Source organism: Glycine soja, chromosome 11 (genome assembly GCF_004193775.1).
Source record: "Glycine soja cultivar W05 chromosome 11, ASM419377v2, whole genome shotgun sequence".
NCBI lineage: Eukaryota > Viridiplantae > Streptophyta > Magnoliopsida > Fabales > Fabaceae > Glycine > Glycine soja.
This window is the reverse complement of record NC_041012.1, coordinates 29,437,232-29,460,525: the sequence shown is the minus strand read 5'-3', so window position 1 is coordinate 29,460,525 and position 23,294 is coordinate 29,437,232.

Here is a 23,294-nt window from a genome sequence, read left to right as displayed (position 1 = left end):
ACATTCAGCATGCACAACTAGTTGCCTTCTTATGCAAGTAATAGTGTAGGTTTGAACTATAGCTACCCTCAAATGATATCCAAATGACTTGAAATTTTGTGAGCAACACCCTAAAATCATGAAAAGATAGCACAAAAATTTTGAGGCAAAAATTAGAAGTCTAAATATGGAAACTACCTAAGGAAAGTTTAGAAAAATAAAACAATAAAACTTGAAAAATAAAAAAAACTAGTAAACATGTGATTTTGGCTAGCTAGAGACCTCAGCCAGCCTTTGGTAGGCTGCCACGATATAGGAAAGTTTTTTCTACCCCAAAGACATATATAATAATAGTCATTCTGATACCCAGAGCAAAAATTATGGCCGTTTGAAGTTTTGACAAAAATCAAATTCACTACTTTTTTGAAACTTTCAAATCTGACCAAACTAAGGGCTCCAACTATTTTTCCCACAAAATATGGATCAAAAGAACCTACCACACCAAAATTCAGCCAAAAATAACAACCCTAACTATCAAAACAAAAATCGCCAAATAATTGTCAGCATCAGTCACTAATTCAGTCGCTAAGGGATTTGCACTACTACACTATTTTCCAGATCAACAAAAGTGGTTGCTAAATCCGTCGCAAAGCACTATTCACACAAAAACACAAAAACTTAAACAGGGGAAGCGCTGAACAGAAAAAATAAACAAAACACCACACTAAACAAAATAACAAGACACTAAACAACACTTAACGCAACACGAACACAACACTAACACAACACACGAAAGCATAAAACATGAATCACTAGCTATTATGAACCTTTGGACACTGCTCCCCGGCAATGGCGCCAAATTTGATCGAGGCCGTACCCGAATCAAATAAACATTAAAATGCAGTAACTAGGAAGTGATCCTAGGTCATTTCCCCACGAGCAATGATAAACCAAATGTTCACAACAGATAGTAGGAAAATAGTAACGAATTGGGGGGATTGTTTGCTTTTGTAAATTAAACAGCGTATATATGTGAATTATAAAATATCAGAATTAAAACACGTTGCTTCCCCTTGATTCACAAGCAAGTCTCTTATCCTAGGTTACGAGAGTTTATCCTTTATCAGTTCAACCACTTAATCCAACCCTAAATTAAATTACTAAGTGAAATTTAACATAAGGCATTCATTATGTGATTAAGAAACACATACACCAATTAATCATAAACGATCATTAAGCATGAACGTAAATTAAGCGCAGAGACAATTAATCAAGCACTAAGCATGCATGAATTAATAGCAACAAATTCAGAGTAATTAGTGAAGAGGAAAAACTGAATAGAATTTAACAATAATAATAGAACCTCAAAGAGAACTGTGCTTGATCCTTAAGAGGAAACAACACTGGAGACTTAGCCTTCCATTAATCAATAGAGAATGAAATTATAGATTGAAGAACGAAATTTTATTGCTAAAACGAAAAGTCAAAATAGGAATTGCAAAACGAAAAAATGTCTGAAAGAAGAAGAGAAGCCTAAAACTAAAAATGAAAATGGAGGAGAGAGAAGAGAAGATAAGAGAAGAGAAGGGCCTAAACTAGAACCTTGGTGCTGTTATGTAGTTTTCCAGCCCCAAAGCTTACAAATCTGTTTTAAATCCAAGCCCATAAATAAAATAAAATCAATCTAGATAAGATAAGATAAGATCTAGATGAAATAATATCTAGATGAGATCAAATCTAAATAATATCTAGATAAGATAAAGTCTATATAAGATAAAATTTTGTAGAATAAAATAGTCTGCCCTCTTCAAGTCCAAGCCCAATTCTGGATTCAAACCCAATGCTTCATTAATTCCTGAAATTAGATTAAAAACATCAAATTAGCTGAATGGGCCCAAATAATAAAACTGCCTAATTAAGTTGACAATTAAGACTAATCAGTAATTAAAATGGTGCAAAAAGGGTTAAGAAATAGGAGAAAATAATGGCACATCACCGATCGTAGGCACCATTGAAGGATGACAATGGATTGTTACACTTTGGTATATGACCAAGTGAAACTTTCTTGATTTAAGATCGTATAGTGATGCCATGGCCGATCCCACTGAAACTTGATGACATGGGCCAATCCCGAAAGAATTTATATAACAATGGCTACCTTGGATTCAAAAGGAATCCTAAGGGGTTTGCATGAGCGACTAACATCAGATGTATCCTACTATCACAATTGTCTTTGGGCATTTCCCACGAGCTCCTGGTCAAATGAGTTTTCTTTTCAAATGTGCAAGTGCAAAATCTCGGGGATTATTTTTTTTTATTTCTTATATTTTTATATATTTCTTTTTAAACAATCACAAGCGTGGCGGTTTCCATTTCAGAATCCAAACTTAAAAGCAAAATTAGTCATTGCTTGATCCACATGGGATTTATTGGGCTTGTAACGTAGTTAGGGGTAAGAGGGCTATGAAAAAAAGGATTAGAGAGGCTTAAAGAGTGTTTAAGGGTTATATTGGGTAAGAACCTTGAGAGTCTTGCTTGTACTTTTATTCATTTCAACTTGTTGGGTCGGGCTTTACTTCATTTGTCTTATACATTAATCCTTATTGCGCTTTTGTGCCTTTCTTGTAAAATTTTGAGATCTTTTGTCTCCTTTTGCTTTGCTCGCCTTTGGAAGATTTGCTTCCTACTTTTTTTCTTAACATCATTTTTGCCTAACCTAGAGCTTAGTAAACCTCATGCATATGTTGTTTGCATTGCTCTTCTTGCCAGTTTAGTGGTGGTTCTTACTTTGGGTTATTTTTTTCGAAAATAATTGCATTTGGCTCGAACCGGGTAGCAAGGGATAAATAAGTCAGATGACTCTTGTTCTTCACAACTCATTTTTTCCCCGAGAAAGAAAAATTTTGAGAATGATAAGATGAGGTCACATGAATGTCTATACTTTTTATTTTTGATTTGGAAACACAATCAATCAAATATTTATTCAACTTTACTCGTCGCTTATGACACCCCCACCAAACGTGTAGAATGTTAAATTTCTGATTAGGCAGACTTGGAGATCAACTCAGGTGCGTAAGTCACTTGAGCAAACAAACTAACATTGTACATTCACATTCCAGTGAAAGTTAAATAAACAAAGATGTAATTGTGAGAGAATGAGAAACAACAACATCAAATTCATCCATATTATTAACATTGTGACTGTTGTTTACAGTAGTAGCATAAACCTAAAAATCCTAATGAGTCATTGGAAAAATCTAACAACAAACTTCAAATTACCCCAAGTATCATGCATAGTATTGCTTGACGAAATCAGAATTCACAAGTGATTCTCCTCCTTAAATCTCAGTTAGTCTGCATCGATCAGACTTTGCATCTTATGTTTCAGGGTCATACAATGCTCAATGGAATGCCTCGAAACTCCCCCATGATAAACACATGTCACATTCGAGTTGTATCCTCGGGGAAATAGAGGTTGAGGAATCTTTGTTGGGCTTACGACTACTATTGCATTATCAAGAAGATACGAGAGTAAGTCAGCATATAGGATTGGAATTGAGGTGAATTCTACAAGATTCTTTTCTGGAAAGTTCCTTCCTTGGTTGGTGTTTTGATTAGTATTAGGGGTGATGTTTGGTCTTGGATGTGCAACAAGTGGATTTTTTGGCCGATTTAGGGGTGACCTTTGTGGATGATAAGGTGTTTTTGGTTGGTAGGGTGGTGAGTGATGGGAAAGACTGATATTGGCTGAGTATTGATATTGTTGGGGAGGATATTGGTACATGGGATTTAAAGGGGCTAGTGGGAAATTTGGCCTTGTAGGAATGACAGTCACAACATGGGTTTCTCTCTCCTTCTTATTCCCTCCACTCATCCCAGGTCTTCTATTACTAGAACTCGCAGTAACAACATAATCAAATTTCCCTCTTCTCAGACCCACTTCGATCTTCTCGCTAGCAAACACTAAATCTACCAAACTTGAAGGCATGTAACCTACCATATTCTCATAGTAAAACACCGGCAATGTGTCCATTATCATTGTTATCATTTCTCTCTCCATCATCAGGGGCGCTACTTGAGTTGCCAGATCTCTCCACCTTTGGGCGTATTCTTTGAAAGATTCATTGCCTTTCTTGCACATATTCTGTAGTTGCATTCTATATGGAGTCATATCAGAGTTATACTAATACTTCCTAATGAAAGCAGCAATTAGGTCCTTCTAGGAATGGACCTGAGAATAGGGGTGGGTAAGCGGGCCAGCCTGCCCTGCATAAGGCCCGCCCGCATTGGCAGCGGACTGGGCCAGTCCACCCCGCTTCTTACACGGACTAAATAAATTGGTCCACCCCGCCCCGCGGACCCCGCCGGTCAAACGGGCCGGTTCGCAGGCCTAATTTTAAAAGAATTTCAATTTTAATAAAAATACAATACAATGAAATTAAGTTCAATACAAATGTAAATAAAATCTCAACAATTAGTCAATTACATCAATAAATTAGATAATGTCTTAACAAAAGAAAATCCAAGCAATAAATCTAAAATATGAAATTTAAACGTCTCCAACAACAAATGATTCCATATTTGAAGTAACTTGAGCCTTCTCCATCTCTGATGTGAGCTATTTTTTATATTAAAATATCTTTAAAAATATTTATTTAACAATTATTTTTGGCTTAAATGATAAGAATTGATAGTTTTATTATTTATGGCTTTCAAATATGAAAAGGATATATTAAAAGAGAAAAAGATCAAGAAATTATCAAAAAGGAAGATTTCTAACATGTTATCACTTATCTTTTTTTACCTTAATCTTTTATTTCTAAATCTTTTATTTTTATCTTTAAATCTTTATCTTATCTAATATATTTCTTTATCTGTTGTTTTAAAATAAAAGTTTAAAGTGAAAAAGAGAAAATCAAACCTAATATAATTGGGTCAAGGTCACATAAATCAAATCTAATGCGGGCTGCGGGCAACATGCGAACCCTGCGGGCCAGACCCACATAGTCCGCGGGTTAAGTGGGACGGGCCCAAAAATATGACATAACCATGGACCGTTTAAAATAATTGGTCCGTAACCCTCACGTACCGCGGACCCTGCGGGCCAGTCCATGGACCTGGGCCCGTTTACCCACCCCTACCTGAGAAGGTTCCAGGTTAGTATACAAGGTAATAGTTGCCCCAGGAAGATGCTCCTGGAAGAAATGCATCAACAACTTTTCATCTTTCACATGCGCCCCCATCTTCCTACAATACATTTTTAGGTGATTCTTTGCACAAGTGGTTCCGTTGTACTTATCAAAATCTAGCACCTTGAACTTTGGACAAAAAACCACGTCGGGCACCAAGCACAACTTTGTAGAAGCAAAGCTTCCAAGATTATTTTGATGATGCCAAAGATTATTAAAGATCCATTCAAACAAGATTAAAGAATCAAGAAGATTCAAGTGAAGATTCAAGAGAAGACTCAAGATATGCAGGAACCTCAAGAAAAGCATCAAGGTAAGTTAAAAATAATTTTTCAAAGAAAAGATTGAATAACACAATTTGTCCAAAAGAATTTTTCAAAGAAAAATCTTTTACCAGAGTTTTTTACTCTCTGGTAATCGATTATCATAAGACAGTAATCGATTACCAGAAGCCCAAAATAGTTTTATCACTGTTTTACAAAGTAGTAATCGATTACCATGGGCACGTAATCGATTACCAATGTTTTTGAATGTTGAATTTCAAATTTCAAGAGTCACAACTTGTGATAATTTTTTTTTAAACTTTTGTAATCAATTACACAACATTTGTAATTGATTACCAGTGTTTCTAAACGTTGGTTTTCAAATCTAAACATGAAGAGTCACAACTATTGATGTGTAATCGATTACACTATAATGGTAATCGATTACCAGTGACTGGTTTTGAAAAATAAATTGCCAAGAGTCACAATTGTTAAAGTGACTGGTTTTTGAAGAATTTGCCAAGAGTCACAACTTTTAAAGTTACTTATTTTGAAGAGAGTCAACTTTTAAAGTGACCAGTTTTGAAGAGAGTCACAACTTTTAAAGTGACTAGTTTTGAAGAAATTGCCAAGAGTCACAACTTTCAACATGGTTTCTTCAAGAGCCATCAAATGGCTATAAATATGTGACCATGACACGAATTCCACTACTGATTTTGACTGGATCATTCTCAACATCTTTCTAAGAGTTTTGGTTCAAACACTTGCTTTGTCAAGAAAAGTATATTGGGCAAAAACTTGTGCTATTCTATTTTTCTTCTTCTCCTCCCCCATTCTTACAAAAAGCTTTTCAAGAGACCTACTCTTGGTGAGTGTTTTCAAGAGATGGTCTTCTTGGTTGCAAACACTGAACACAAGGGACCAACTTTCCTTGGGTTCATTGCAAGAAGCAGGATTTTCTTCTTGGTTGATCATTGGACACAAAAGACCAACGTCTTTTGGGTTCATTGCAAGAAGTGGGTATAACTTCTTGGTTGTTATCACTGGACACAAGGGACCAACGTTCCTTGGGGTTCATTGCAAGAAGTGGGCATAACTTCTTGGTTGTAATCACTGAACACAAAGGAGGGAAGTCCTTTGTGGTTCATTGCTTGTAAAGGATTTTACAAGGTTAGTGGAAATCTCAAGCGGGTTGCTTGGGGACTGGACGTAGGCACGGGTTATGGCCGAACCAGTATAAATCTGGTTTTGCATTCTCTCTTTCCTTTATCTCTTTTACTTTCTGTTGTGTTTATATTTCTTTAAGTTTACTTCTCTTTATTTGTTATTCGAGTAACTTACAATTAAAGAAATAATTGAATCTAGGGAATATCTAAGAAAGGGAAATTTTCAATTAGGAATAGTCAATGAAATCTTAATTCTACCCCCCATTCTTAAAATTTCCCATGTCAGTAAAGGCACAAGTTCCTCCTCCTTCAATGGCGCATAGCCTCTCCTCCATATGCTTAATCCTTTCGTTCTCAAGTACCGTGGAAGGTCCTTCTCCCCTTACAAAATGCAAGGGTTGTGATAACGAGCGACATTGAGATATTCCAGGAGCGCTCAGCATAGGGATGCCAAAAAATGCTTTCCTTTCAGTGGTATATGATGGAAAAGCCCCGAACCCGGCCAGAGTGTGGTCTTGGGGAACTTCATGTGTTTCCCCATGGGTTGAGAGACATGTGCATGATTAGATTGGGGTTGTTGATTTTCAATGAGTACAGGTGCAGAATTGCCGATATTGTCACCAAAAGTGTACACAAAAGTGGGCGGTGTATAATTAGGAGGCAACCTATATGATGGGAAGGAATGCTTGCTATAAACCTGAAAATGATGAGGCCCACATGCATTTTTTGCTGCCTCACCTCCTTGACCTACTACATCTGAGACTGGACAATTCACTTGATTGAAACCAGTCGGGTGAATCAGGTCCATCTCAGTAGCAGTACTCGCAGCAACAACTATAGAAATATTATCCTCCATCATCTTCCTCATGCTAATTATTGCTTCCATCATCATTGTCATCTTTTCCTTTATGGCCTACATAGCGACCTTCATTTGTTCATGTACTTCTTTGATTTCACTCATTATTCTGGCTTTGGCATGCGTCTGGTAAGGGTGCCGTAAAGCTCAATCTTTCTCTTTGGTTACAATGATTACGATTTGACTTCAAGGAAAGAATGCGATGAGCAATGCAACCAAAATGGAAAGACAAACAAGCATGAATGCATGTGAATGATACGTTGCTAAAGTATTGCGAATTTTACATAGGACATTCAGTAGAACATAGGGTTCAATCAACTCTAATTTTCATTAAATCTCGTTAGAGACAAAGTGCAACTAGAAATAAAACATGGACACATCAACGGTTCCTAATTTTGTATGTTATTAGCTCAATCATGTGTTGGCAGTAGTCAAAGAAGCTATGTTAATTCAACCCATCTTCTGCCCCAACTTTCACAAGCTGGTTACTTGCATACTTTGACCTTGACTTGATAAAATCCTTTTCTTAAAAGACTATGCTTGGTTCGAGCCTATGTTAACAGGAATAGAAATTTTGATGGCCAATATTTCAACAAAATATCATAGAGGACATATGATGAATGATCAGGGCATAGTTATGCTATGCATGACAAATGTATTTATCAAACCGACACAAGATGCCCAAAAGACCACCCTTTCTTGTTAACAATGCATTGGGTACCATGTTTGTATGATTTCAATCATTTTTGGGAGAAAGGATTGTATAACCCCAACATGGTTTGTTTATTGCTATTACCATGGTACCCAACACATGAAACTAAAAAATGTGGTGTAAACTTTCATACTTCCTTGTGACTTTTGGTGACGAAGTAGGGAATGCAAGGCATGAGCAACTATACGATAGAATTATGCATAACACACGAACGATGATAATAGAATGTATGCAATTGGCTGAATAAAATGAATATGTATGACAATGAAATGAATTACGCACATGCAATGCACGAATATGATAAATGATAAATGCAAGAATGATATGTCCATTATGATGCCATGAAGAGATGCATGATGCAATCAAGGAAACCAGACATGGTGAGTTTGCTCCGTGTCCCTAATTCAGGAACCTAATGGAAAGGATCCAAAAGTTCACTATCTAGTGATAACTCCCGAGAGTAGTTTCATGTAACCCTACCGGCTTCTAGAGATATCATCCTCTTAGGTAACAAATACTGTGGCGGTAGGGACTAATAGCTACAATGCATCACCAAAAGAGGAAAACTCTAGATGAGGCTTCACTGTTATCAAGTGAGTTAGAGACCTAGCATGACCACAGATCGACCTCCATTCCCTATGGCTCGCACAGACCCGGGTATAGGGCCTAATGTCTCAAAGTCTATGCAAAAAGTGTAGGTGTCATGTGTGAACGGAGCAACCTAAGAATTAACCAACCCTACCTGCCAAGCAAACAAAAAATTCCTAGGTAGATACAACAAGTACATCACATGTTGTCTACCCCAGGATTCAATGGCATTAATTATTTCTAACTAAGAAGGTAATAGACACAAAGATACACACCAAGAGGTAATAACATGGCAAAGGTTATATACAAGTATGAAAAAAACAAAGGATAAAATAAATGGGGTTGAAGCAAAAACCACAAAAAGAATTGTAGCGAAATGAAACGATCATGAACGTGAGCATAACATAACGATAAAAGAGAAAAGGGAACATAAATAAAGAAAAAGTCACTATAAAATTGCACATTGATCAAATGTCTTAACTCTCTAACAATCTCCCCAGCGGAGTCGCCATCTGTCGCAACCTGGTTAACGACGGGACATTGAAAGAAAATAGAATACTCATTAAGGTGTCGCCATCTGCCCTTGCTTCTACATATCTCCAGGTGCAATGAGGAAATTAAACATACATAGTTCTTTAACAAGAATACTCATGTTTCTTTTTTGAAAGGTTCATTTTAAATGCAAACAAAAAGTCATTAAGGCATTGGACCTTGAAACGATGTTTTAATTCATTTGAAAAATAGTGAAGAGAACCATTAAGGTGTTGGACCTTGAAACGATCTTAAGTGATATTTGATGAAAAGAGGCTTGATTATGAATTGATTTTTTTCATTTTGGTTTTGTTTATTACTTTCCATTCATACTAAAAAAAACCAATTTCATGACACCAGTGACCGATTAGAACCAAGCCTTACGGATAAAAATGAAATTACCAACGATAAGTGAAGAAGATAAATGCTCACATAATCTCACAAAGGACCTAATAAGGGTACATAGATTACTTCAAAACCTTAAGAAAAACTAACCGACTGTTGCACAGGGTACAAGGCTAGCAAGAGAAATGATGTAGGAAACGATTCACGGTTCGATTCGGCAGCGCCTTGGCTTTGCTTTTTTTCCTTCTCTTCTTTCTCCTTTTCTGCGTTTTTCCTTTCTTTCCTCAGTTTTCCAACCCCTGAAACCCTTCGCCTGCATGGCTATTTATAGGAAAAGGCCATTTGGTGCAGGGGAAGGTCGCCCAAGCGAGCCAGTTGCTTAGGCTTGAAGGTATCAGCTCGCCCAGGCGAGCTAGTTACTTAAGGCTGAACCTTTCCCATGGCCCAGGCGAGCCAGATGCTGGCCGGGGCGAGTTTAAGTCAGAAAATTCCATGAAATTATCATTTTCCCCCCTCTTGATGGCTTTTGTTTCTAGAAATGACAAACAACCATCAAAACCCGGCATGACCCCTTGGCCTTGCACTGTAACTAATGCCAAACATTGTAATTCGATTAGCAATGATCAAAACATCACATCCGAAGGATAAAACATTATACCCAAATGAAATTAGGGTCTGACACTTTGTGGCGAATGTAAGTGCATATGCTGTATGAAGATTTTGATGATGCCAAAAGATTAAAGCTATTCAAAGTTTATTAAGTCAAGATCAAGAGATCAAGAGAAACGATTTGCAATAGTCCTTTATATGTTAAAAGAATCTTTTAAAAAGGTTGCAAAGGTGTTGCAACCTACCCTTCAACGGGAGGGTGATGCGAGGCTCACGGGTGCGTCTTCCAAGGGAGGAAAACGCACGGAGTCACCACCAACGTTTATTCGAGGAAAACGTTAGAAAAACTGAAACATGTGGTCTACGAACTTTAAGTGTGAAAGGTTCAGGAGTTGTTTTTACGCATGGGGAAGGTATTAGCATCCCACGCGTCCATCACAAGGGATGGTAGCCTTCAATCAAGTATGAAATTATGACTTAAAAACTATGTATTTTCTCTTTTTATGTTTTTTTTTTCTTTTATGTTCCTTTTGTGTTTTTTATGTTTTTTTTTTACTTTTTTGTGTTTTTTTTATGTGTTTTACTTTTTTGTGTTTTTTATATTTTTTACTTTTTGTGGTCGACAAGGGTGTTGCCCTCGCTCCTACGTATCCTCAATTGCGCTGAGGAAATCAGACCTACGTAGTTCTTTAAGAACTAAACGTTGGATAATTTGTTTTTATCTTTTTTCGTAAGATAGATTTTAACCGAACAAAAGTCATTTAAGGCATTGGACCATTAAACGATCTTTTGATTTTGAAAGGAGAGAAACGTTAAGGCATTGGACCATTAACGATCTCTTGGTTGTGAAAGAAGAGAAACATTAAGGCATTGGACCATTAACGATCTCTTGTTTTTTTGAAAAGGGGTGGTCGACAAAAACGGGGCTTTTGCTCCTACATATCCTCAACTTGTGGTGAGGAACTCAGACCTACGTGGTTCTTGAGAAAAGCAGTAATGTTATGTATTGATTTTTTGCTTTTGAACGATCCATGTTAACCGATAAAAGCAAAAATGACTGTTTAAGGTGTTGGACCTTAAAACAGTTTTAAGTGATTTTTGTGAACAAAGCTTAATTTATGAGTTGATTTTAGCCTTAGTTTCACTTTGGTTATTAGTCAATTGATTCAAGGAAACTTTCAAAGAAAAATGTTCGATTGATTTTTTTGATTATTTTATTCAAAGATATTTTGATTAAAAATATTTTGATTATTTTATTATATTTTTTCAAAGATATAACGATCGGTTGAATTTTATTTTAACGATGATTAAATGAGATTACAACACAAATTATCGGTTGAAATTCATTTTATCAATTATTAGGTGAGATAACGGCTTAAATAAATGGTTAAAAGCTCGTTAAAACCGGAAGAAAAGAAAACTGAAAGTGAACAAGATGAAGATGAAAACAAACTAAATGAAAAATGAATTGAAAACCTCGGATTCGAAAAGTTACCAGTTGAAGACCAAAGAACGAACGAAGAACAGACGAAGACTGATGAAGAACAACGAAAAATCTTCACGGAATTGCTCACGGAAACATCTCGGAAGTGTTATGGAAGCACCTCGGCTTGAATTTTGTTCACGGAATCACGTTTTTTCACTCAAAACACCTGAAATACACAACAAAGAGGTCAGGGATAATTTTACACAACCCCTTCCCCTATTTATAGCCAAAATGGGGAGGAGGTTGCTGCCTAGCTCATCCAGGCTCACCCAAGCGAGCCCAAGCTTCCTTAGAAAGTTTCCTGATGCACCCCCAAATTACTAAGTTCACCCCCTTTTCGTATTTTACAGAAAAGTTACGAAAGCATTATTGAAGCATGTCGGACTTGATTTTCTTCTTTTTTCTCTTCCCTTTCACCAATTTTAAGTGAAATATGCTTACTCAGGGTTTCAGAAATGTTACGGAGATGCTTGCTGCCCAGCTTGCCCAGGCGAGCTGGTTGCTTACTCAGGAGGATTCCTGATGTACCCCCCTTTTACTAAGTTCACCCCCTTTTTCGATTTTTGTGTTTTTTGTTGTTTTCTTTCTGAAACGTCACAGAACTCGCGACGATGGCGTTAAGCTTTCCGAAGTGATCGATTGAGGTCTGTGTGCCAACAAACAATTGTTTTCTGGACAAAAATTAGGGCTTGGCAGTCTATTTACAGCCCCTCCACTTTGCTAAATGCACCCCATTTTCGTGCTTTTAGCTGGTTTCTTTCCAAAACTTCCCGGAACCTTATGGATTCCATGGAGATGGGTGTTAAACGTTTTGAAGTGGTCAAATGAGGGTAGCATGCCGACAAACAATTATCCTCGGACTAAATTAGGGTATGACAAAAGGTTTGACCTTAAAAGACTTAAGTTTTCAAATCTCTTATAAAGTTTTTTTAAAGTAATTTTACATCTTTTAAAATTATGTATTTCTCTCTTGTAATCGATTACCAGAGACTGTAATCGATTACTAGAAACAAAAAAAATGTTTTGTAAAACTTTCAGAAAAGTTTGAATATGAATTTTGAAAAGGTGTAATCGATTACAGGGCTTTTCTAATCGATCACCAGTCACAGAAGGTTTTGAAATTCAAACTGAAAAGACATGACTCCTCAAAAATTAAGTGTGTAATTGATTACCATATATCTGTAATCGATTACCAGTGAGGAAATTTCAAAAATAACTCTGAAAAGTTACAACTCTTCACAAGTTTTTGAAAGGTCACCAAAGGCCTATAAATATGTAACTTGTGTTCGAAATTCTTCAGAGTTTTTTAGAACATCATTATCCTATTCTCTCACAAGAAAACCTTTGGCCAAACATTTGCAATACTATTAAGGATTCTTATAAGTTCTTTAAGTTGTATCATTCTTCTCTTAAAGAGAGAAAAAACATCTTTTGTACTTGAAAAACAAACTGTTGTTAATCAAGAGGCAGGTCTGTTGATTTCTAAGTTTTCTAAACACAAGGGAAGGATATCCCTGGGTGGTTCAGAAGTTGTAAAGGAATTTATAAGTATAGTGGAAATCTTAAGTGGATTGCTTGAGGACTAGACGTAGGCACAGGGTGTGGCCGAACCAGTATAAAACTGAGTTTGCAATTCTCTCTTCCCTAAATTCTTTTACTTTATTGTACTTTAATTTTAATTTGCATATTTAAGGAAGCATCAAGTAAATTGTTCATTTCTTCTTTTTCTGCATATTTCTTTTAAAGAGAGAATTAAAATTTGTTAGGGGAAAATTTTTAAACTTAATTCACCCCCTCTTAAGTTATTGAGGCCACTTGTTTAACAAGTGGTATCAAAGCTTAATTTTTGTATAAAGTTTAGAAACTTCAAGAATAGTCATGGCCTCATCAAACTTTTTATTTCCCGAAGGAAACTCTATAAATAGGCATCCTATATTCAATGGTGTGGGTTATCATTACTAGAAAACCCGTATGCAAATTTTCATAGAGGCTATAGATTTAAACATTTGGGAAGCCATAGAAATTGGTCCTTACATCCTTACTATGGTAGTAGGAAATGCAACTATAGAAAAACCTAGGGAACAATGGGATGAAGAGGAAAGGAAAATGGTACAATATAATTTAAAAGCCAAAAATATAATTTCATCTGCATTAGGCATGGATGAATATTTTAGAGTATCAAATTGCAAGAATGCAAAAGAAATGTGGGATACCTTACAAGTAACCCATGAAGGAACAACAAATGTAAAAAGGTCTAGAATAAATACCCTAACCCATGAATATGAATTGTTTAGAATAAATACCCTAACCCATGAATATGCGAAAGAGATTCACACACATAGTAAATCATCTTGCCTCATTAGGAAAGATATTTCTTGTCGAGACCTGCCCTCCGACAGGGGCATGAAAAAGGCCTCTCGGATGGGCCAATGGTGAGTCTTCCATCGAAGAAAAACGCGTGGAGTCACCACTGACATTTATTCAAGGAAAACATCAGAAAAACCAAAAGACGATGGTCTGCGTACTTTGAAAATGAGGGTTTGGAAGTTGTTTATGCACGGGGAAGGTATTAGCACCCCGCACGCCCGTCACAAGTGACAACAGCCTTCAATCACGTGTGAAAATATGACTTCAAAACTATGTATTTTCCCCTTTTTATGTTTTTTTAATGTATTTTCCCCTTTTTATGGTTTTTTACTTTTTTGTGGTCGACAAGGGTGTTTCCCTTGCTCCTACGTATCCTCGGGTGCGATGAGGAAATCAGACCTACGTAGTTCTTTCGAACTAAACGTTGGTGAAATTGTTTTTATCTTGTTTTGCAAGATTGATTTTAACTGAACAAAAGTCGTTTAAGACGTTGGACCTTTAAACGATATTTTGATTTTTGAAAAGGGGAGAAAGTTGTTTAAGGCATTGGACCTTGAAACAACTTCTTGATTTTGAAGGGAGAGAACCGTTAAGGCATTGGACTTTTGAACGATCTCTTGATTTTGAAAGGTGAGAAATGTTAAGGCGTTGAACCTTTGAATGATCTCTTGATTTTTGAAAGGTGAGAAACGTTAAGGCGTTGGACCTTCGAACGATCTCTTTTGGGTGAGAAACGTTAAGGTGTTGGACCTTCGAACGATCTTTTTTGGGTGAGAAACATTAAGACGTTTGACCTTTGAACGATCTCTTTTGGGGTGAGAAACGTTAACGCGTTGGACCCTTGAATGATCTCTTTTAGGATCGACAAAAGCGGGGCTTTCGCTCCTACGTATCCTAAATTGCAATGAGGAACTCAGACCTACATAGTTCTTAAGAAAGCAAGAAAGTTATGCGGGGTGTTGATTTTAAACTTTTAAAAGGTTTTTTTTTTCACCGATAAAAGTAAAAAAACCGTTAAGGCATTGGACCTTGAAACGGTTTCAAATGACCTTTTTGTGGGCTGTCGCAACCAACCCTTCAGCGGGAGGGCGACGTGAGGCTCACGGGTGCGTCTTCCAAGGGAGAAAAACACGCGAAGTCACCACCAACATTTATTCAAGGAAAACGTCAGAAAAACCAAAATGCGGTCTACGAACTTTAAGTGTGAAAGGTTCGGGAGTTGTTTTTACTCACGGGGAAGGTATTAGCACCCCACGCGTCCGCCACAAGGGACAACAACCTTTAATTAAATATGCAATATCATGACTTCAATTGGTTTTATTTTCCCTTTTTATGTTTTTGTATTTTTATGATTTTTATGTTTTTTTTTACTTTTTGTGGTCGACAAGGGTGTTTCCCTTGCTCCTACGTATCCTCAATTGCGATGAGGAAATCAGACCTACATAGTTCTTTAAGAACTAAACGTTGGTTAAGTTGTTTTTATCTTTATTCGCAAGATAGATTTTAATTGAAAAAGATCATTTAAGGCATTGGACCATTAAACGATCTTTTGATTTTGAAAGGAGAGAAACGTTAAGGCGTTGGACTATTAACGATCTCTTGTTTTTGAAAGGAGAGAAACGTTAAGGCGTTGGACCATTAATGATATCTTGATTTGAAAGGAGAGAAACGTTAACGCATTGGACCATTAACGATCTCTTGGTTGTGAAAGAAGAGAAACATTAAGGCATTTGACCATTAACGATCTCTTGGTTTTTGAAAAGGGGTGGTAAAAAAAAGTGGGGCTTTTGCTCCTACGTATCCTCAATTTGTGGTGAGGAACATAGACCTACGTAGTTCTTGCAAAAGCGGTAAAGTTATGTGTTGATTTTATGCTTTTGAACGGTCCATGTTAACCGATAAAAGCAAAGACGACCGTTTAAGGCGTTGGAACTTAAAACTTTTTTAAGTGACTTTTTGCGGACAAAATTTGATTTATGAGTTGATTGTAGCCTTAGTTTCACTTTGGTTATTAGTCAATTCATTCAAGGAAACTATCAAAGAAAAATGTCCAATTTTATTTTTTTGATTATTTTATTAAAAGATATTTTGATTATTTTATTGTTATTTTTACCTTTTTTGATTAACCGAGGTTACAACACGAACAATCGGTTAGATTTTATTTTAACAACATCCAAACGAACTTACAACACAAATGATCGGTCGAAATTCATTTTAACAAATATTAGGTGAGAAAATGGCTTAAATAAACGATTAAAGCACATTTAAAGCGAAGGAAAATAAAACCGAAGGTAGACGAAATGAAAATGAAAACCAACAAAATGAGAAATGAATTGAAAGTCTCGGGTTCAAAAACTTACCGGTTGAATACCAAAGATCGTACGAAGAACGACAAAGAACGGCGGAAAACCTTCATGAATTTGCTTACGGAAACGTTTCAGACGCGTTATGGAAGCACCTCGGCTCGGATTTTCTTCACGGAAATGATTTTTTTCACTTCAAAAGCCTGAAATACAGATGATAGAAGTTAGGAACCCATTTTAAGTCAGCCCCCCTATTTATAGGAAAAAAGGGGAGGTGCTTGCCGCCCAGCTCGCCCAAGCGAGCAGGTCGCTTCCTCAGGAAGTTTACTGAGGCACCCCCCATTTTCGTAAATTATGGAAAAGTTATTGGAAGCTTTGCAAAAGCATGTCAGACTTGATTTTCTTCCCCTTCACCAATTTTAAGTGAAATATGCTTATTTAGGGTTTTGAAAATTTTTCGGAAGTATTACGGAGGCCCTGGAACCATTTTTTTTCAAGAATTGGAGGAGGTGCTTGCCGCCTAGCTCGACCAGGCGAGTAGGTGGCTTCCTCAGGAAGTTTCTTGAGGCACCCCCTTTTTTGGTGTTTTTTGTTGTTTTCTTTCCGAAACGTCACGGAACTCGTGGCGATGGGCGTTAAGCTTTCCAAAGTGATCGATTAAGGTCCGTAAGCCGACAAAAATTATTCCTGAACAAAAAATTAGGGCTAGACGGTCTATTTACACCCCTTCCATTCGCTAAATGCACCCCCATTTTCGTGCTTTTGGTCGGTTTCTTTCCAAAACTTCCCAGAACCTTACGGATTCCATGGCAAGGGGTGTTAAACATTTTGAAGTGGTCAAATGAGGGTCGCATGCTGACAAAAAAGTATCCTTGGACGAAATTAGGGTATGACACGGGCAAATGATTGATTTGTGAGTTGATTTTAACGTTAGTTTCACTTAGTTATTTCTCAACTCATTAAAGAGAACTTTCAAAGTAAAATGTCCGGTTGACACTTATTTTATTATTATTTTTTTGATCTTTTACTATTTTATTATTTTTTGATTTTTAACCGAAGTTACGGCGTGAACAATCAGTTGGATTTTTTTTTAAAGGCACTTAAACGAGATTAAAACACAAACAATCAGTTGAAATTCATTTAAACATTAATTAAGTGAGGTTACGGCTTAAACGATCGGTTGAAACTTGCTTAAAACGAAGAAAAGGAATACTGAAAATAGATGAGATGAAGATGAAAACATACATAACAAGAATGGACCCTTAAGGGTGCATAGAATGAATTCAAAGCTTCGAAATAAAAAATTAGCTGGTTGAAGATAGAAGAATAACAAAGAACGAATGAAGAATGACGAAGAACGTCCACGAAATTGATCACGAAAACATTACGGAAGCATTACAGAATCGCCTCGGCCTTCATTTTCTCCTTCTTTCTTCTTCCCCTCACTAATTTTAAGTGAAAACTGAATATCCAAAGTGCTAAACCCCTCATACTTAGCCCTCCATGGCCCTTTTATAGAAAAATAGGGGAGGTTGCTGCCGCCCAGCTCGCCCAGGCGAGCTGGGTTGCTTCCACCTGAAGCAAGCCCCCTTCAGAATCTTCTAGATGGGCCTAGATGCTAGGTACACCCCCCAGTTTGATCAGCGCACCCCTTATTTTTGGGTTTTTGGCTGATTTTCATCTGAAACATCGTGAAACTATATGGATTACACATCGATGAGTGTTAAGCCTTTTAAATTGATCAGCCAAAGTCTCTATGTTGATGAAAAATCGTCCCCAAATGAAATTAAGGTATGATAGTTGTCCCTCTTTACTTATCTTTTATTGGAGATAAAAGGTGATGGAAGCTTGCTTGTGGGGCTTCTATGGAGGCTGGATCTTTGAGCTTCAATGGGGTCCTTTAATGGTGATTTTCCACCATGGAGATGCAGCGGAAGACAAAGGAGAAGAGGTGAGAGGAGGCGCCATCTACTAGGGAATAAGCCATGGAAGAAGGAGCTTCACCACCAAGATGAGCCTTGGATAAGAAGCTTGGAATGATGCTTCAATGGAGGAAAAGAAAGAGGGAGAGAAAGAGAAAGGGGTGAGCACGAAATTAAAGGAATAAAAGAGGGAGAGAAGTTGAACTTTGAAGTATGTCTCACAAGACTCTCATTCATCAAAGTTACAACAAGTGTTACACATGCTTCTATTTATAGACTAGGTAGCTTCCTTAAGAAGCTTTCTTTGAGAAAACTTCCTTGAGAAGCTTCTTTGAGAAAACTTCCTTGAGAAGCTAGAGCTTAGCTACACACACCCCTCTCATAACTAAGCTCACCTCCTTGAGAAGATTCCTTAAGAAGATTCCTAAAGAAGCTAGAGCTTAGCTACACATACCTCTCTAATAGCTAAGCTCACCTCCTTGAGATGAGAAGCTAGAACTTAGCTACACCCCCCCTATAATAGCTAAGCTCACCCCCATGACAAAAAAACATGAAAATACAAAAAAAAAAGTCCTTACTACAAAGACTACTCAAAATGCCCCGAAATACAAGGCTAAAACCCTATACTACTAGAATGGCCAAAATACAAGGCCCAAATGAAGGAAAAACCTATTCTAATATTTACAAAGATAAGCGGGCTCATACTTAGCCCATAGGCTCCAAATCTACCCTAAGGCTCATGAGAACCCTAGGGCCTTCCCTTGGATCTCTAGTCCAATCTACTTGGAGTCTTCTACCCAATGCCCTTGCGGGATAGGATTGCATCATTCCCTCCACCTTGGAAAGGATTTGACCTCAAATCCTGAGGTTCTTCATACTCTGGGCTCCTTCCCTCAACACCTGTAAAAAGAACAAAAACATATGTATTAGTGGTGTTTGGTATGTTGAAGTTAGGTAAGGTCTGAAAACCCATTTCCTGGGCATCTTCCCATGAAGGAACATGGTTTCTCACCACCTCAATGAGTGGTGCTACAAGTATAGAAAAATATGGGACAAACCTTTTGTAAATGTTTGTTAAGTCATGGAAGCCCCAAATTTTTCTTATACTTGGTGGAGTGGGCCACTCAGGAATGACCTTTATTCTCTTAGGGTTCATGGGAACCCCTTGATCACTATTTGAAAAATTAAGAAAAGTAACGCAATAAAACATACCTTTTTCTATATTTTCATATTGATTATTCCTACCAAAAAGTATGACAAACCTAAGGTGTCCCATATGAGTACCTAAGTTTGTATTGAAACTAAAAATAAGAACAAACCTACCTAATGGGTCCCTATGTACGCACATCATGAAGATGTTAGGTGTACGAGTGATTTTACAAAAGAGGGTTGCACCACTCAAAACATTCATCATACCACCTATTTTAGGGACTTGGTGCCTAATAATACCTATTTTGGGCACCAACAAAGCACAAGGATTTAAGCTCTTGCAAACCAAACCCTCATCCAACAACTTCTTTACTTGAGGAATAAACTCAAGCCCAAGAGGTGTGGCAATGATAGCAAGTGCCTTTTTACAAAAGAGAAAATGTGGAGGTTGTCTAAGAGGGAAAGTTTCTTTAATGTTTGTCTTTATTGTAAAATGAGTTTCCTTCTTAGCTAAACTCTTGGAGGAGACACTTACCTCCTTACACTTCTCTTTAACCACTAATGGTTGTCCTTCTTCTTGGGGGTAGATTTCTTCACTAGATTCTTCCCCTTTTGCTTTTTCACTTTCACTAGAGGAAGGTGAAGTAGTAGCCTCATCTTGGCTACTATAAATGTCTTGGCCCCTCATAATCATGGTTTTTGCGGTGGGGCATTGAGAAGTAATGTGTCCTCTTCCAAGACATTTAAAGCACTTTATAGAGCTAGTTTTCTCTTGCATACTAGCCTTAGGGGCTTGTTTTTCTATTGTCTTCCCCTTATCATCTTTGGGCTTAGAAGGTGTCACCCCTAAGATGCCTTGACCTTGGTCTTTCTTTGGATAAGAGTGAGAGCCATAAGATTTTGAAGTAGACTTCTTTTTAAGTTGTTGATCTACCCTTATTTCCCAATCTAAGTTAGCCTCTACATTGTCCTTCCCATGGAAATATGAGAGGTTAATGTTAGCCTCTTGAGGCTTTCTTTCCTTTTCTCTTCTATGGGAGTGAGGTCTAAGATGTGACCTATGCCTTCCTTCGTAATAGTCACGAAGTTTCTTCACTTAGGCTCTTGCAAGAGTTATGACTACTATAGGAGGCATGTTTTTCTCTTTTCATTTCTTTCATTATTTTTCTTCTTTCTTCCTCTCTTATTTTCTTTCTTTCATCTTGACTTATTTCTTCCACTCTTTTTTTTTTCCTTTTTCTTTTCTCTCTTGTTTTTCTTTCCATAACTTGAGGGAACTCAACTCATCTAAGATTCTAGATAAAGGGTCTTTATGACTAGTACCCTCGCCATTAACACTAGATGAATGATGACTCATGTTGGTTCCTAAGTTGTGGTTCTTTCTTGTTGGAGGTTTGAAAACAAAAGGTAAAAGAAACTATGTTTGAAACTAGCCAAAATAAACACTAAAAGAGGTGTGAAAGATAAGGGAAAAAACTAATTGGTAAAATGCAAGCTATCTAGGCGGTTTGACAATGGAAGGTAAAGGAAATAAGCTATGAAAGTAAGCAAGAAAAGTAAACTAGGTGAATCCTAAGAGTGTTTGGATGACCACATTCAAGGTTCCCAACAAAACACTCACTATCCTAAGGAAAAATTGCCTAAAATTATTACACACAACTGGAAGTTTGGTAAACTATTGAAGGCTCCCAACACACTTCCAATGAAAGGCCTTTTTGTTACAAAACTTGAAAGCAATGAAGGTAAGTAAATTGAAAATTAAAAAATTACAAAATGTCCTCAATTTTGGTGGTTGTTCTCTCTTTGGTGATTCACTCAATTTGGAGTACTTCTTATTCCAATAGCTCTTAAGGTGGTTGGCCCCTTGCTTCTTGACTCAAATTCTTCAAGGGATGACACCAATCCTCCTTTCCAATTCCCTATATGGCAACTCACAAACAAGGAAACAAAGAGACAAGCAATAACCAAAGGCAAAAAAAAAATGAAACGAAAGCTAAACCAATGGAGTTTTAACAAGACAATTTTTCAAGGATTATTCAACAATTAAAGCAATGAAAAAGACATAGAAGCAAGCTAGGACTCAAAGAGAAACTTAGAATGACTCTAGAGTAGAGTAAAAAAACTGAAAAAAAGACTCAAAAAACCTCTAGCTTTGGCACTTGTCTTCACACTAATTTTCAATTGAAATTTTGGAACTAAGATTGGTATAACATAGGCACCAATTATAGAATAAATTTTGAGCCAAAACAACAAGCACACTTCCCTTTCATTTTTTTTCCTGGATACTGATTTTCCTGCCAACTTGTGTGATTTTTAGTATTTTTTCCTTTTATCCAAATCACTTGTTTCTTTTTTTATAACTTTTTTCCCGATGTCTAGAAAATTCAGTAAAAATTTCAGCTCAAAATTTGAAGTAACAAATTCTCAGTAATTTTTACAAGTTTGTATGTCCAAGCTGCCAGCACCAGCGATTTTGTTTTTTTAAGCATGGTATATTGATTGCCTTGGACTTACTTTCAACCTTCCTATGTATGTTGAACTCACTAGGATTGTTTACCACAGTTTTAGGAGTTCAATATTCACTTAGGATCAACATTTCAGCCAGCAATTCAATCACCAAAACTCAAATTCACAATAGACACAATCATAAGGAAACCTAAAAGTTCAAGAAAAGGTTCACAATCAAAGACTCTAAGAATTTTGCATGAACATGTTAAGGACTAATTAACATGAAAGATTTGACTCAAATCAAATAATAGGCTAAAAGAATTTCATACACTCATGAATAAATGAGTTAGACAAAGAAACAAGAAAATAAAATTGAGCACAACATAAGAAATCTTATGTGACAAGTTTCATGACTAGACATGACTTCTATGACAAAACTACAATAGGTGAACAAGTCACTCTAGATTTTTGAGGTTTTCTTCTACTTTAATATTTTTGTAAGAATTTTATGGTTTAGGTTTCAGCCACAAAAAATAACAAGACAAAACTCAAAGGAACCTAAACTCAACACAATTCATGGTTCAAGAACAAGAACAAGAAATTTGAACCATAGAAAATCAAATCTAACTTCTATAGCAAGTTTAATCGGTGCAAACTCTAAAGAATCATGTTAACAACATTTAGAACAAGACATGTGAGGAGATACATGGAGAAAAATGAAGAAAAAAAAATAATGGAAGAGAAGGTAGAGCAAAAAATTAATGGAGGTTTAAGGAGCACCTACTTGAAGCTCTTGTGCTCTGATACCACTTGATGGAAGCTTGCTTGTGGGGCTTCTATGGAGGCTGGATCTTTGAGCTTCAATGGGGTCCTTTAATGGTGATTTTCCACCATGGAGATGCAGCGGAAGACAAAGGAGAAGAGGTGAGAGGAGGCGCCATCCACTAGGGAATAAGCCATGGAAGAAGGAGCTTCACCACCAAGATGAGCCTTGGATAAGAAGCTTGGAATGATGCTTCAATGGAGGAAAAGAAAGAGGGAGAGAAAGAGAGAGGGGTGAGCACGAAATTAAAGGAATAAAAGAGGGAGAGAAGTTGAACTTTGAAGTATGTCTCACAAGACTCTCATTCATCAAAGTTACAACAAGTGTTACACATGCTTCTATTTATAGACTAGGTAGCTTCCTTAAGAAGCTTTCTTGAGAAAACTTCCTTGAGAAGCTTCTTTGAGAAAACTTCCTTGAGAAGCTTCTTTGAGAAAACTTCCTTGAGAAGCTAGAGCTTAGCTACACACACCCCTCTCATAACTAAGCTCACCTCCTTGAGAAGATTCCTTAAGAAGATTCCTAAAGAAGCTAGAGCTTAGCTACACATACCTCTCT